The sequence below is a fragment of the Dermacentor andersoni genome, chromosome 8 (assembly GCF_023375885.2).
Source record: "Dermacentor andersoni chromosome 8, qqDerAnde1_hic_scaffold, whole genome shotgun sequence".
Lineage (NCBI taxonomy): Eukaryota > Metazoa > Arthropoda > Arachnida > Ixodida > Ixodidae > Dermacentor > Dermacentor andersoni.
The window spans coordinates 72924131-72937764 of NC_092821.1; the positions used below are offsets into that span (position 1 = coordinate 72924131).

The window sequence follows — 13634 nt, forward strand, 5'->3', positions numbered from 1 at the left end:
CTGAGTATACCGTGCCAAATAGTCCGCACACACAATAATCCAGCGACGTCCGGTAGTAGGGGAAGGGACCCAGCAAGTCAACACCAACTTTTTTCAAATGGCAAGGTCGGTGGCTTAACTGGCTGCAGGCTACACACAGAAGGCGTTGTTAACTGCTTATGGCGTTGGAAAATTACACGGCTAGAGAAGTGCTGCTTCGCCGTCTTGCAGACCTTCGGCCAATAGAAACGCTGGTGCAGTCGGTGGAGCGTCTAAGCAAAGTCAAGGTGGCCTGATGTGATGTCATCGTGCATGGCTTGAAGGATCATAGGTCTCAATGTTTGAGGAACCGCGAGGAGAAGTGGAGCGCCATCAGCAGAAGATTCGTCTTCTACAATAAACCATCAACAATAATGAAAGGTGAGCCCCGTGCTGGTGAATGAGCGGCGTCAGGATTTGGTCTACTGGAAGGGTCGTGCTGTTGCTCACGCTTGAAGGCGGCCGCATCACGAAACAGTTCACAGATGGTAAGGAGGTATTCATCTCAGTCATCGTACGTATCTCGCATGCTTGCTGACGGAAAGCGAGATAAACAGTCAGCATCGGTGTGACGATATTATTTGTTTATGTTATTAGGACTCTATTTATTAGGTAGAAGCCGAATGATCGACAGAGATGCCGAGCCATCTCGCTCGACAAGTTCTGTCTTTCGAGAAGAGGCTGCTAAAGTGCGTAGTGTGGTTGCAATATTTGAGCCCGTTCCTCAACGGATCCCGCATCTGGACGATGCACGGATTTTGAACTTTCATTCGACTGTGCAGCACGTGTCCATTTGTTTTTCCGTTTGTACACTCGCGGGGAATATTAGGGGCAAGGATACTCTGGCAAGGTTGGATGTGTGTGTTGTAATTAGGGGTTAAATGAAAGAGCTTCTGCGACGACTACAACGCTCTGCTCGCCCATGTGGAGATCGAATTCAACCCACATAGTTCCCAAGTAGGAAGTGTGTTTTTGTTGGACGAGCCTGCAGAGAAGCACTACATCAGGCGTATGTGCATTTTACGCTTTTCTAGGATATTCCTGAGCCTCTAAACTAGTCCCTTTGGCAGGTTCGAAGCAGGCTGTACCTGTAAACTCCGCATAGAAAACTTAGAGAATCAATTAGGCGCAAATTTGCACTCCCACATTCATGCACGCACCCACACACGCATACACCCAAGGACACACTCTAAAAACTAGGAAGGGTATCGCAGGAGTGAAGCTGCCGGTTCACTCTTCAAAGCGTCGTTTTACTCTCGCAAAATGTCGAGGAGAGTGAAATGCATTGTTCACTCTGTCACCAAGGAGAGAGTGAAATGTGCTTTTCACTCTCCCCTTCAGAGAGAGAGAGTGAAAAGACTCTTGCGACAATAGAAAAGAGAGACCCTTGCGGCAATAGAAAACAAAACGTAGCGTAATCTTCTGCTTCAACTGTAGGTGGCTGGCCCCGAACATGGCAATGTATCATTCATGCACGCTGAGCAAAGAACACATAGTTTTGCTTCTAAGAGAACAGGCCGCCGCAGTTCAAAGGAACGCGTAGCGAGCGCTCTACTTTTTCACTCGGAGTGGCTCCACCGCGCGCGCGCTCAAGATCGCGGAACAACACAGCACCGGAGAAAGGTGATCCCTCCAGCGAGCAAAGGCCAGCCGAGGGAGATCGTGTGGCAGCCATCTCGCGTCGCCACGAAAACACGACAGTCGTTCGTCATGCCTTGGATATAACAGCAAATCCTCCACGGTAAGTGAATTCTAACTTAGGTGCACATTGTCCGTATATGTCATGCTATCGCCAGGAAGTCGTCGCTGCGCTTAGCCGACGCGATTGACAAAGGACTAGGCGTACGCGCTGTGTCTCTCGATGTCAATCGAAAAAGCCAGTCGTCGCGATAACTGCATGTGATTTTATCACTTTGCCGTTGTCCGTAAGAGCTTTAAAGATCGCAAACGCTGCCAGAACTATGGTATGTTCAATAAGACGCCAGGCGAGACGACGCTTAAAATGGTTAGTTCACCAGCCCGTGATTCCGAGCCTATACGGAGCGTGATTAGCGTGCGTTTTGTGTGTTTGAATTTATTCAGTTTGGCAGTCTACTGTGTACAGAACGCTGTTGAACTAAGGAATCACATAACAGAAGGCGTCATTTTGCTGGCAGCATGCTTTTTTTTTTTATAAATAAACCGCGCGCTTGACGGTGTCTCGCGCAGGGGGAATCTGCGACCACTGAAGTTACGTGCAGCACCACTGCTAGTTAGAAACTTTGCCGCAGGCATTCAGCTGCATGCTGCAAGAGGTCAGTTGGGCGCGTTATCTTGAACTTACTGAAAACGCATGAGGAATCCATGTTTTATGCTGAGAAAAGTATAAACCCCATATAAGCGATCTTGCGCGCGGCAGCTACAAGCGACGCGACGGAGATGGCTGTCGCGTTCGCTCGTCGCGTACAAGTCGTACTGCGTGCGAGCGACGATTTTGAGCGACGCCTCCCCGGTGTTGCCGGCATGAGGGCTGCAGTCACGCGTGACGCGTGCTTTAGTAATTTACGTTGATGTATTTTACTATAAAAAGTAGCATAAAATATTTCCGGAGGTCTTGCAGTACGTTTTTATCCTTGCACGTATAAAAATTGAATCATTTGCTCGTTCCGCGCGACAATCGGTAGTATTTGAGCGATGTATGTACATCCAGTTCCGGCTTCGCGCTATTGGCTAGTCGCTCATAGCACTTCTGGGCGACGAGCGACGATTTCTAGATTTCCAGAACCGAGCCATCTGTTCAAGCGACGGCCCGTTTTGTCGCTCGTCGCCGTCGCGCACTAAATCGCTCTCACAGTGTTTATCCCTAAGACTGAACTGTTTTTGCTCATGTTGAAATGGTGTGATTATAGGTCTGGTTTTGTCTCCTGTTGCGGTTTTCGTGCACGGTGCGAAACTGAAAGGATGCTTATGTCTACGAACTCGGTGAATTGTCGAGCAGCTAGTTACGCATCGGCATCGAATATAACGGCTGCTGTGTGGAATTACAATTGCAGGGGCGCTTTGCATACGCTTATTGTTTTGGACATGCCTGTGCATTTGCTAATATAAGTTGGCGTGTCAGAGTTATGTCATATGAACAGCTAAATCAGCCTTCCTCTGGGGGTTACAAGCGTAATGTGTGCATTTTGCTATAGCATGGCAGATCAAGATGTGTTTATCGCTTGAATATTTTTAGTAGAGAAATAAAATATCAAAATAAAATGTTGCTTTAATTCCGTGTTACCAGTCTGTCGCACACAGAACAATAGGTTGGTGTAATAAACTAATAACTGCGGTTTAACTGCAACTTTTACATGCCTACAAGAATCTAAAATGCTAGATTTCAAACTGCAGCAGTAGTCGGGTCTGTCAAAAATGAACTCCACTGCGCACCTCATGCATGAAAATAAGTTCATGCCTTTTAGTAAGCTTAGATGCAGGCCGCAGTGAACTTGTTAGTATTGAAATGTGGGTAAGCTTGCCATAACAAGCCTTGTTGCCCTTTTTTATAGGCACATCCATATATCCATTGAGCTGAAGGACAATATTTTCATCCCTACTGAGCATCATGTTTGCAGCTATAATCCTCAAATTATGGCTTCAGCAGTGGCACAACCAGGGATGGTGCGGGGGGGGGGGGGGGGGGTCACACTGGGCACGTGCTTAGGATGTGTCACAAGTGGTGTTTGCGATACCAGACTCATGACAGACCTATGACGTCTGAAAATGACCAATATTCTATTCATTAGCAGGAGTATTCTAACATTCATGAAAAACAAGGATGAACTGTGGTTTATTTGTTTTTTTGCTTAAATCTAAAAATTGAAGTTAGTTTAGCAGTTGACTGTTGCAGTCATTTGGATGTTTTGCATGCATTTCACTAGGAAGACTAAGAGCTAAGACTTTTTTATTGCCATTGCCTTGACTGTCTTGATGTTGTTTTGCACCATGCCCTTGTGTTGACTTTTGCATACGATATTTTTCAGGCACCCGCTTTATATAACGCAAGAAGGCAGCTGCAAGGACACGAGGATGTGAAAGAGCCAGTGCAGCGCGACTTCACGTAGTGTAGAGGAGCCAATGCCAAAAAATCAAAATACATTGGCACGTTATTTGGACAAGAAAACTAGTATGTGGGTATATTGGGTGTACCATTTGACCAAATGTCAACAAAATCAAGATACAGTATGTTACACGAAGATGAAAATTCTCACGTGCTGCAGGCAGTCATCTTAACATGGTATATTTATGTAATGTCTCTGATTGGAAAGTCAAATCAAGTATGCTCTCTGGAGACAAACACATAGCAGCAAGTGTCATTGAAAAGTTAAACATGTGTTTTAAGAAAGCTGATTATTTCTGAGAAGTGACTGCTTTTTGTCTTGCCTCTCAACAGATATATCCATGTGATAAAAAAAATAGTGGTACAATGAAATTGCATATTTGCTTAGCGACATGATACATACTTGCAATGAGCACGGTGCCTGTGTTTACTATAAAAAGCAACAGCCCATGCTTGGTTAGGTTAGGCCCACTACAACATGCAGGCATGGGTGATTGGCGCTTTTTTTATTTCTGTGTCGTGAGGTTTATTGATGTGCGTATAGGTGCAGTGGCACGCAGTATGGCTAGTACAAAAAAAAGGGGGGGGAGGGCAGATATATGTAGCTCACTGTACACGATACAGGGCAAAGGAAATCCATGTTCAGCAACTATGTTAAATGCCATGTACGTAAATTTTACAACGCTACTCGTTCGAAGCGCGCACAGGTGCATATTGAAGAAAAGTTTCCAGGGTAGATAATTTAGTTCGTAATTTACACTAATTTTGCTCTAACCACGAGACATAATAATTTGAATATACTGCACGGAAAACCCTAGAGCGAATTAAATTGTGTGTCAGCTTCGTGTGTATACATATAGTCTTTCCTATGCATTAGGTTTTTTGCGTAATGCATTAACAGTTGACAGCCTATCTTATGATGCGTACTCTGTTTACATTACAGTTGTTTATTAGTTTACTCGTTTGTTTTGCGACTGATGAAATGCCGGCATATATATATTTTCAACATTTGACATAACCCTGTATGTTTTGCAGGGACAACCCAGGACGTGCATTTCTCAGCACCCAGTCAACTGCCAAAAGTGACTCAAACACAGGCCACCAGTAAGTGGACATCAGTTGCAATTTCACATTATGCAGTTGGCGGCTGCCTTGTACGGAGGCTTTTTTTTTTTAATGAGATGGTGATGTCGTTCTAATGTACATTTTGACCACAAAGGTGCGATCATGTCTCACAGAGGCATATATGGTTGCTATTCTCTGCGAGGGACGTGTTCTCGTGTTCGTGAAGCATTTGTGTTTGGCAGTATTGTCGCCCAATGAGTCGGATATAAACAGTAACTCGCCACTGCCGGCAAGTAGTTGCGAGAAACGCATTATGACGCTGTAAAGTTATTTCATTAATTCGAAGGAAAGTTTTGCAGCAGGAAAAAAGGTTGCTATTCCAGGTAAACATGTCTTTTTCTCACAGGTTATTTAGCCAAACTGTGGATGCATGAAATTCGTGACTTATGAATAGATTTTAATTTATTCTTTAGTAATGCTTCTAAAAGAGACTAGAAATAGCATGTGACTACCTCTGCAATCAGCAGACCATACATTTACAGTCATAAGTGACAGGTCCATGCAGTCTCGCACTTTATATAACCTTTCCTTTCAGCAACATTGGAACTGGTGGCTGCGTTTTCAGAAGGAGAAGTGCACTTGACACTGTATATGTATGTGTGAATTCGGTTTTCTTTGTATGTGTCGGCTCACTGACAAACAGTGCAAAAATCTGTTGTACCATGAGCCTGACGACGCCTTCTGCTGCTAGAAATGCGGCACTTCGTATTTTATAGTACTGCATGACATTTAAATCAAAGCTATCACATAAAATGATCAAGAAAACTAACCGCTGTTATAGCTGTTTTCCTCAAAGAACGCTTGTCCTTTATGGGCTGTGTTAATCTGAGCTCTCCACCGATGTTTCAGTAATATTATCCCTTAGTGAGTGAGAGATTGGGGGCAATTAATCGTGTTAGTGTTTAAGTGGTGTCCTAATTATGTGCATTTGTTCCAACAAAGTTGTCTAGATTACTTTATTGTGTAGTGTAAAGCTTATGAAACCATCAGCAACTACTGAGTTGCTAACACGCATATGGATTTGTCACTATACAGGTGGAACTCGGCTGTACCACTGCAGTGCTGCGGAAATTGCCTTCACCACCGGCTTTGCAACAGCTGTTTTGCAGCATGTCGGTATGTGTTAATTTATAATTATGTTGGGATGGGCTAGTATTATGGACCACTGCTACTCTATATTGTGACAGATCCATATGATAAGGGGTGTAATGGGCACAGCGAAAACCTTTGAATTTTTTACTATGGTACATAAACAGGCTCTCCTTTTCGTCACTGGAGCAGGAGAGAAGGGCATGCAGGCACTCCTGAATGTACATATATTTCAAAACATGAGAGAGACATACACACACACACACACACACACACACACACACACACAATTAAACTAAAGGCAGGGACGTTCCATCTTTCATCTTGAATTGAATTGTGCAGCGCAAAAATACAACACAGACCACAGAGAAGCACACATGTTAACAGGTTTGATACACACGTTAGTTCAACAGATTTGATACTTCAAGTGTGCTATTTTACACAAGGGGGAAGGGAAAGGGGAGAAAATCTGAAAAAAAAGTGGAGTGGAAAAAAAGGAATCGTGCCAGAAAGCATGAGAAGCATCGCGCAGCCAGGATCACCAGCAGGACATCTAAAAAGCACTCTGATAAAATTACATACAGGACAACCTTACGTATAGTTTGTTTCAATCTACTCAGATCACATGCAGCCATTACTGCAATCAAGTTGTTTCCTTATGTCATATGAGGGAATGATGTGGGCCCAAAAAACTGTTTAGAGCTGAAGGATTATGTTTCATTCTAGCCTCATTGCCTGCTTTTTTATCATATTGTTATCAGCTGCTTATGTTAGGGACAAAAAGTAAGAGTACGAACTGTTTCCCGATTCGCCATTCCACACAACATGTCTTTGTGACTATATGTACATGCAGATGATCCATAGTTGAAAAATATTCAGTACAGTAGAATCTCATTACAAGATGCACTTGGTTGTAAGAGACATCTGAAAATGGTTTGGTTGGTTTTCCGATGTTTGCCACGTTAACAATACTGTATACAAGAGACACCTTTGTTACTAAGGATGACTTTTTAAGTATTCACTACTTCGAAGGGACACAACCCAGACACATTCACTTTGTGCACCTTGTGTACTCCGAAGGGCCTAAAGATCACGCAATCCTTACACAAGTCAATCGCGCATGTCTCTTTTAGCATGAACCAGAAAAGGAGGGCAACGAGGACAGTGCAGGGCAGAAAGTGTCGGCAGTTGAAGCTGACGAGCGTCTAAGAGCACCTCAAAGGTACTGCGAGCAACAAGGCTTGCAAAGTGAAGTGTTTAAATTCCAGAAGTTGGGAAGGAAGCTAACACAATCTACAGTCACTAAAAAGCTGTGAATGTCTTCTTTAAAGGGCCCCTAAACCACCGAGGTTGAAATTTAGTTGCGGTGTTGCAGTTCTACACAATAAGGCAATGAACAGGTAGCCACGAGAATTTTTCGAAACGGTGCAGTAATAGTGGAGCTACGTGTGTTTGATTATCGAAAAGTAGTCCCCACTCATTTTACTCTTTCATCTGGTACACGCCATATGGACAGTATCGTCTTTTCCTTGCCTAGTACACCTCCAAATGTTACGGGACAGGCCAACACCAACGAGCTCTGTTGCTGCCGCGCTGGCCCGTCGTCCTGCGAGGGGTGGCGCTAATACAACGGAACTGTATGGTGACTCGTGTTGAAGAGCCTCATAGGGAGACCCTTCTGTTGGCGTTTCTGTTCTTTGCCCCCATTGGCTGCCCCCAATGGCATCGCGCGCAACGCGACGAGGAGGAAGGAGTGTGTGTATTTGCTTGCAGGCCTTGCCGGCAGTCGTACACTTTCGTTCGACCAATCGACAGCACCGGAAACTGGTGACATCATCAGAGACAGCCTGGTGACGTCAGGACAAACTGGGGGTTGCAGGACAGGTCCAGAGAGGCGCACGGGGTCATTTTCTTCATATTGTGGTGCTCCGGCAGTGCTACGCACTCTGGCATTTGGCTTCGTCGATCGTGACGGCATTCTGATTTCGATACGCGTGTTTACTTGAAATGTTCAAAAAATGTCGAGAAGTGGTTTAGGAGCCCTTTAAGCCACCCTGAGCATTTATTCCTTCAGATATATCAAAACATACTTTAGTGATGATGCATAATAAAGTGATCTAGTCTGGCTCCTCAGTGTCTCAAAATTTTTGGTTTCGAGAGACATGTTTCCCGTGCCTCTTGAATATCTTCTGATGAGGCTTTACTGTAATATACACAAACAATTGTGTAACTCCTCCTGCAAGTATTATTCATTCAGCCCGATCACTTATGTGCAAAGTTTGTGGTTAAGTCTTGATGTCCGTACTTTTTAGAGCTATGTTTATTAATTCATGCCGTTCTTATTGGTTCTTCGATGCAGGAGACAATGCCTACGAAATTATTGGCCCTGATCATGAGAGCCCTCAAGGGGCAAACAACATCTCTGTTGCAGAAGTGAGCCCGATACCACTTGGAAGTTACCATGACAGATGACAAGGCAGCAATAGATACAGAGACTGCCATGTCTACTGCAGCTGCAACAGTGTACGAGGCAAGCAGCAGCGCGTCAGCATCAGCAGCAGTGTCAGAAGGAACCACACCAGGCCTGGTAGAGCAACATGTGTGCTATCACTGACTTTTTTTGTAGTGGATACAACTCATTTGCTCAACATACAAAAGCTTTTCACCACGACTGTGAGCCAGTGTTATTGTGCAGCAAGTGCAAGACTAAGTTAGGTGTTATAACACAGTACAAGCATCACTTTAATATATGCAAATGCAAACATATTACAGTTGTTGCCTCCCCAGCCAGCCCACATAGTGACAACAATGTGGAACCCATGGTGGGACACACCTCTCCCCCATTACAAGATAGTAGAGACTGTCAGTGTTGTTGCTAGATTGACTGGTCTTTGTAGGCAACTAGAAGGACAACACAGGTGTCATAATATTGTTGTTGATGTTGTTGTTGAAGAGGTAAAAAAGAAGTTTGATGCAGCTGAAGTGCCAACTGATATTGAGCAAATCAAAAGCAACCACCTGAGAAAGCAACACTATCGAAATTTGGGTATCTATGTGCCGCCAACTCTGGTAAGAATGGCATAGGACAGAAGTGTGATGAAAATCACACAGACACTGCTGTTGCATCACTGGCCACAGTGAGCAGCGACTTGTAGGGCAAGAGAGTCAACTGAAACTAACATTATGATATAGTGTCATGCTCCCATGTGACCACTTTTCAAGTTATTTTGCAAGATACAGCTCAACCTCCAGAAACGAGACTGCAAGTTGTCTGTAAAAAAGCTTTCACAAAAAATTATTCATAACACTATTAACATAGCAGTATCTTTTTTTTTTTTTTTGTGTCGGTTCGAGGTTCCCGGCTGTCCATTAATGCAAAAATTGAGGAAAAAAAGAACATGTGTCGTACTTACACCTTTTTAACAAGTACGAGGGGGACAGAACTTTTCTAGTCATGCATCTTCATCATACTATCAAGTTTTTAAATGCCTTTTATAATTATTATTACCAGTTATATCTGAGTGCATTGTATGCATGTAGCAGGTGTAAAATCAGGTCAGTTGGATCAGATGCCTTATCTGCAAGCGAGCCCTATATTCAAGAAATTTGAATTAAAATAGTTACGTTAGAGACGCAGTCTTTCAGCACTTTATTGCCTGTGGTTTAAGCATTGCTCAATACTTTTGTGGGTGGCAATTTCAACCGGCACAGCACTGCGCTTTGCCACAGTCACATTTGTCTTCAAAGCGGTGTTTACCATTTGTGTTGATCTGCTTGTGTATGCATAGAGCAAGTTTTTAATTTATATTTTTCTGCATTCTTGTGCTTGCACTAAGCTTGTATAAGGCAGTTACAAAATGTGCGTCACTATAACGAACTGTTCTGTTGAGCTTACACTTGCAAATAATCGTGTTCAGATGGCCGCACTTCTATGCGGGTGCACCACTAGCTTTGTGTATGTTCTCATGTTTGTATAAAGCTTATATAAGCTAGTTAGAAAATGTATGTCACTAAGCATTGTGATATTCTTTAAAGAACTGCTTGGTTGGTTTTACACTTGTGAATTAGTATTGAGGCGGTGGTATTCCCATGTATGCCCACTGCTAGCTTTCTGTGTCCTCACGTGTTTGTATTAAGTTTCTACAAGGGAGTTACAGCATGTACGTCACTAAGCGCTGTGATATTTTTTAAAGAACTGCTTTGTTGGTTTTACACCTGTGAGTAATAGTACTCAGGTGGCACTAGTCATGTGTAGGTACACAGGGACCATTTGTATACATTATGCTCATGTAAAGCAGTTACAAAGTGTATGTCACTAATTACTGTGATATTTGTTGAATTGCTGTGATGGTTTTACACATGTGAATAATAGTGGTCAGGACACAGTACTTGCGGTGTATAGTTGAATTTATACACTGCCAAGACATGGGCTGTATACGTACCAAAAGAAATGTATGTCATTATATTGTTGTGATTATTACTGTTTGGATTTTATTAAACTGTAATAAAATTGTTTCTTGTATCTATTGAGGTATGGCAATTTGTCATGCAACTAAACTGAGGACCTGCACTTGTGCATACAAATAAACAGCTAATTTAAGAGTATACTGCTCATATTCTGCTAAACCAGTTTAACAAATCTTCTACTACAATGCTGGAAAAATAACAGAGCTGACTCGGATGTACAGAAAAAGTTCTGCACTGGCTGAAGGACTGCCCCACACTGGAGTTCGTAATGTTGCGTTTATTGGAGTAGAACAGAAAGTGCACTTCTATTAAAAATGCGACAGTCGGTGCAGAAACATAAGGCAGACGAGCGGATGTGGCACATTTTTTTCAGGGCCCTCCATGCCTACTACTGCATTTCTAGTTTTCCTGTGCTCTGCGTATAAGCCCCTGTTCAGCCAAGGTTTTTACTCCATGACAGTTGTTCTACTGGGTTCGTAGCAATATTGAAGAAAAAAATTCAATGGTTTTCAAGGACTTTCGATGCCCCGACACAGTAACTTCAAGGACTTCGTGCAATGTGTGTAGTAGTTTGGACAGGTAATAACTTGTTCAAGAACACCGTTAACTTTAATGCAAACAAAAGAAAACAAAACAAATAGCATTTCAGTGATTTCAAACATTTGAAAGACTGCTAATTTGCCTTTCACCGCCCACCACTAAACGCACACAAGGAAGCATTTCAAGAAAGCGCTCAGTTTTTCTGCAATAGCACAATTAACTACTTGGACCTGCAACATTTGCAGTTTTTGAATACTGTTTGGTTTGACAGTGTATGTGATGTCATCTGTTGCCTCAGCTTTTTTCACCATCAAATAAGCAATAGTAATTTCTAATTTCTTTTTATTGTGTCTGTCGCTCTCAATTTACTCTTCACGGCTTCTCTTCGAATGCCTCAACTGTTGAGCTTCCTGCTTCTGCTCCTCCAAGCACATTTGTTGCCGGTTCCATGTGCATAAAACTGGTATCTGCAGCTCCTTTGTAATTTCAACTTTAAGGATGTCGCTTTCCTTCTATTACCTCCAGAGACAATTTTCTGTGACATGCGAAAGAGTGTCACAGAAGGGAAAGAAAACGCTTGGCAATGTCTTCTAAGTCTAGCCAAGTGTACAAGTTTAAGGACTTTCCAGTACTTCTAAAAATTCAAGGGTTTTCAATGCCTTGAAAATGGCATTTTAGAAATAAAGGATTTTCAAGGATCGCTACAAACCCTGGATTCTAGCACCTAAATAATTTTACAAGCTTATTTTGGCATGGAGTTAGGAAATTCATGCTTTCTAGCTAACGCTGCACTATCTCTGTACAGTGAAGCCACGAGAGCGCAACTATTTTGGAGTAAAGAAAAATACTGAAAGCTTTTAATACCACTCTTCTTTTTTTCTATGGAGCTTCGTATTGCCTAGTTAGGTTTACGAATGGGCCTGGTTTTGGCGGGCGTTTCTTCGACATTTTCTGGAAGAAGCAGATGTCTAGCCCCCGTATTCAGAAATGTATCTTAATACAAAGCTCATGCTTGACTTGATATAAACGACGCCTGGTGCGAACGTCCCCCAAGACGCTCACTGCCTTTCTTTTGGTGCGTTCACGACTTGCGTCGTTTAGATCAAGTCAAGCAGGGGCTTCAAGTTATGATGCATTTCTGCATATGGGGGTAAGCGTGCACAATTCCGGGCAACGCACTGTGCCATTGACACTGAGAGAAAACGGGGAAAACAGAGTTAACCACTTATGCTCCTAAACTTTCGCGTACCTGTGGTGTGCGTGTATCGTGGAAGAAGAAACAGCGCAAACACAAGGACGAAAAAAAGCATCAACCACACCAGCGCTTCGTGGTGTGGCATGTTTTTGCGTCGTCCTTGTGTTGCGCTGTTTCTTCTAAAATGATCAACCAATTAGCCGGCAAGTCCATCCTGTGCATATATAAATTGAACACACGCATGAGTGTAGATGGTCTTCGAAGCTTTTAGAACGAGCACTGCCACAGGATACGAGCAGTGCACGCGTAACAAGTGGACACATTAGTCATTTAAACATGCGTGCCAATGCATTTGACGCGGCTATCGGCATAAGCAGTCTCCAAATGCTGGAATGCATGCGCTTCAAAACGCTAACGATCCGCTGCTAATGCAGGACAACAGCTCACAGCGGACTGAACCAAACTCTAAACTAATGCACTTGAAAAGAACGCCTACACGGCAGCGTGAGGCACGTCGAAATGCCTGGTACTGGCGTCGCAGTTGCTCACCAGTATACGCGCGAATTAAATTCACATACGTGGATGGTTGGCGCAATACTTTGTATCCGCGTATATTGGAGAACATGGACTGGAGAAGCACTCGATCATGAGCTGAACGGCACATTTGTTATTTTCCTGCGGTGACGACAAGTCGTGAATAGTTCTCACGTTGTCGTCTACGTTGTCTTCCTTCGTTAGTCGTAGCATGGAATGGAAATGATGCAAACGCACACGTATTCCAGTACACAACAGCACAGCACACTGCAGAGAAACCCCACCCACCACAGCCGATTCATCAAATACGTTTGGTATATATATAAGCTGTAAATGAACACGACTAGGCGTGGCGGCGCTGTGGTGTAATGGTTATGATGTGCGTTTTGAATTGTACAAATGCGAGTGTACGCGGGTTCGAATTCACATGATGTATGGAGCATTGTGATTCTAGATAAGTATGCGATTCCCTTTACAATTGTATTCTAATTAGATTGTGTGACTCCTGATTGTGAAATTTGCGAAGATATTTGCAGATTAACTGTTAATTCGCTTTTTTTCTCTTCAGTGGCGTTCGTGACGCAT

At 43.3% G+C, this 13634-nt stretch overlaps 1 long non-coding RNA gene across 1 annotated transcript; it reads left to right on the plus strand.

The window, feature by feature from the left end:
* Positions 1 to 1672: 1672 nt before the first annotated feature.
* On the plus strand, positions 1673 to 10817 carry LOC140219821 (uncharacterized). The gene is made up of 4 exons (XR_011896043.1): positions 1673 to 1759; positions 4023 to 5203; positions 6260 to 6340; positions 8673 to 10817. It is a non-coding gene; the product is annotated as an uncharacterized lncRNA (long non-coding RNA).
* Positions 10818 to 13634: the final 2817 nt, after the last annotated feature.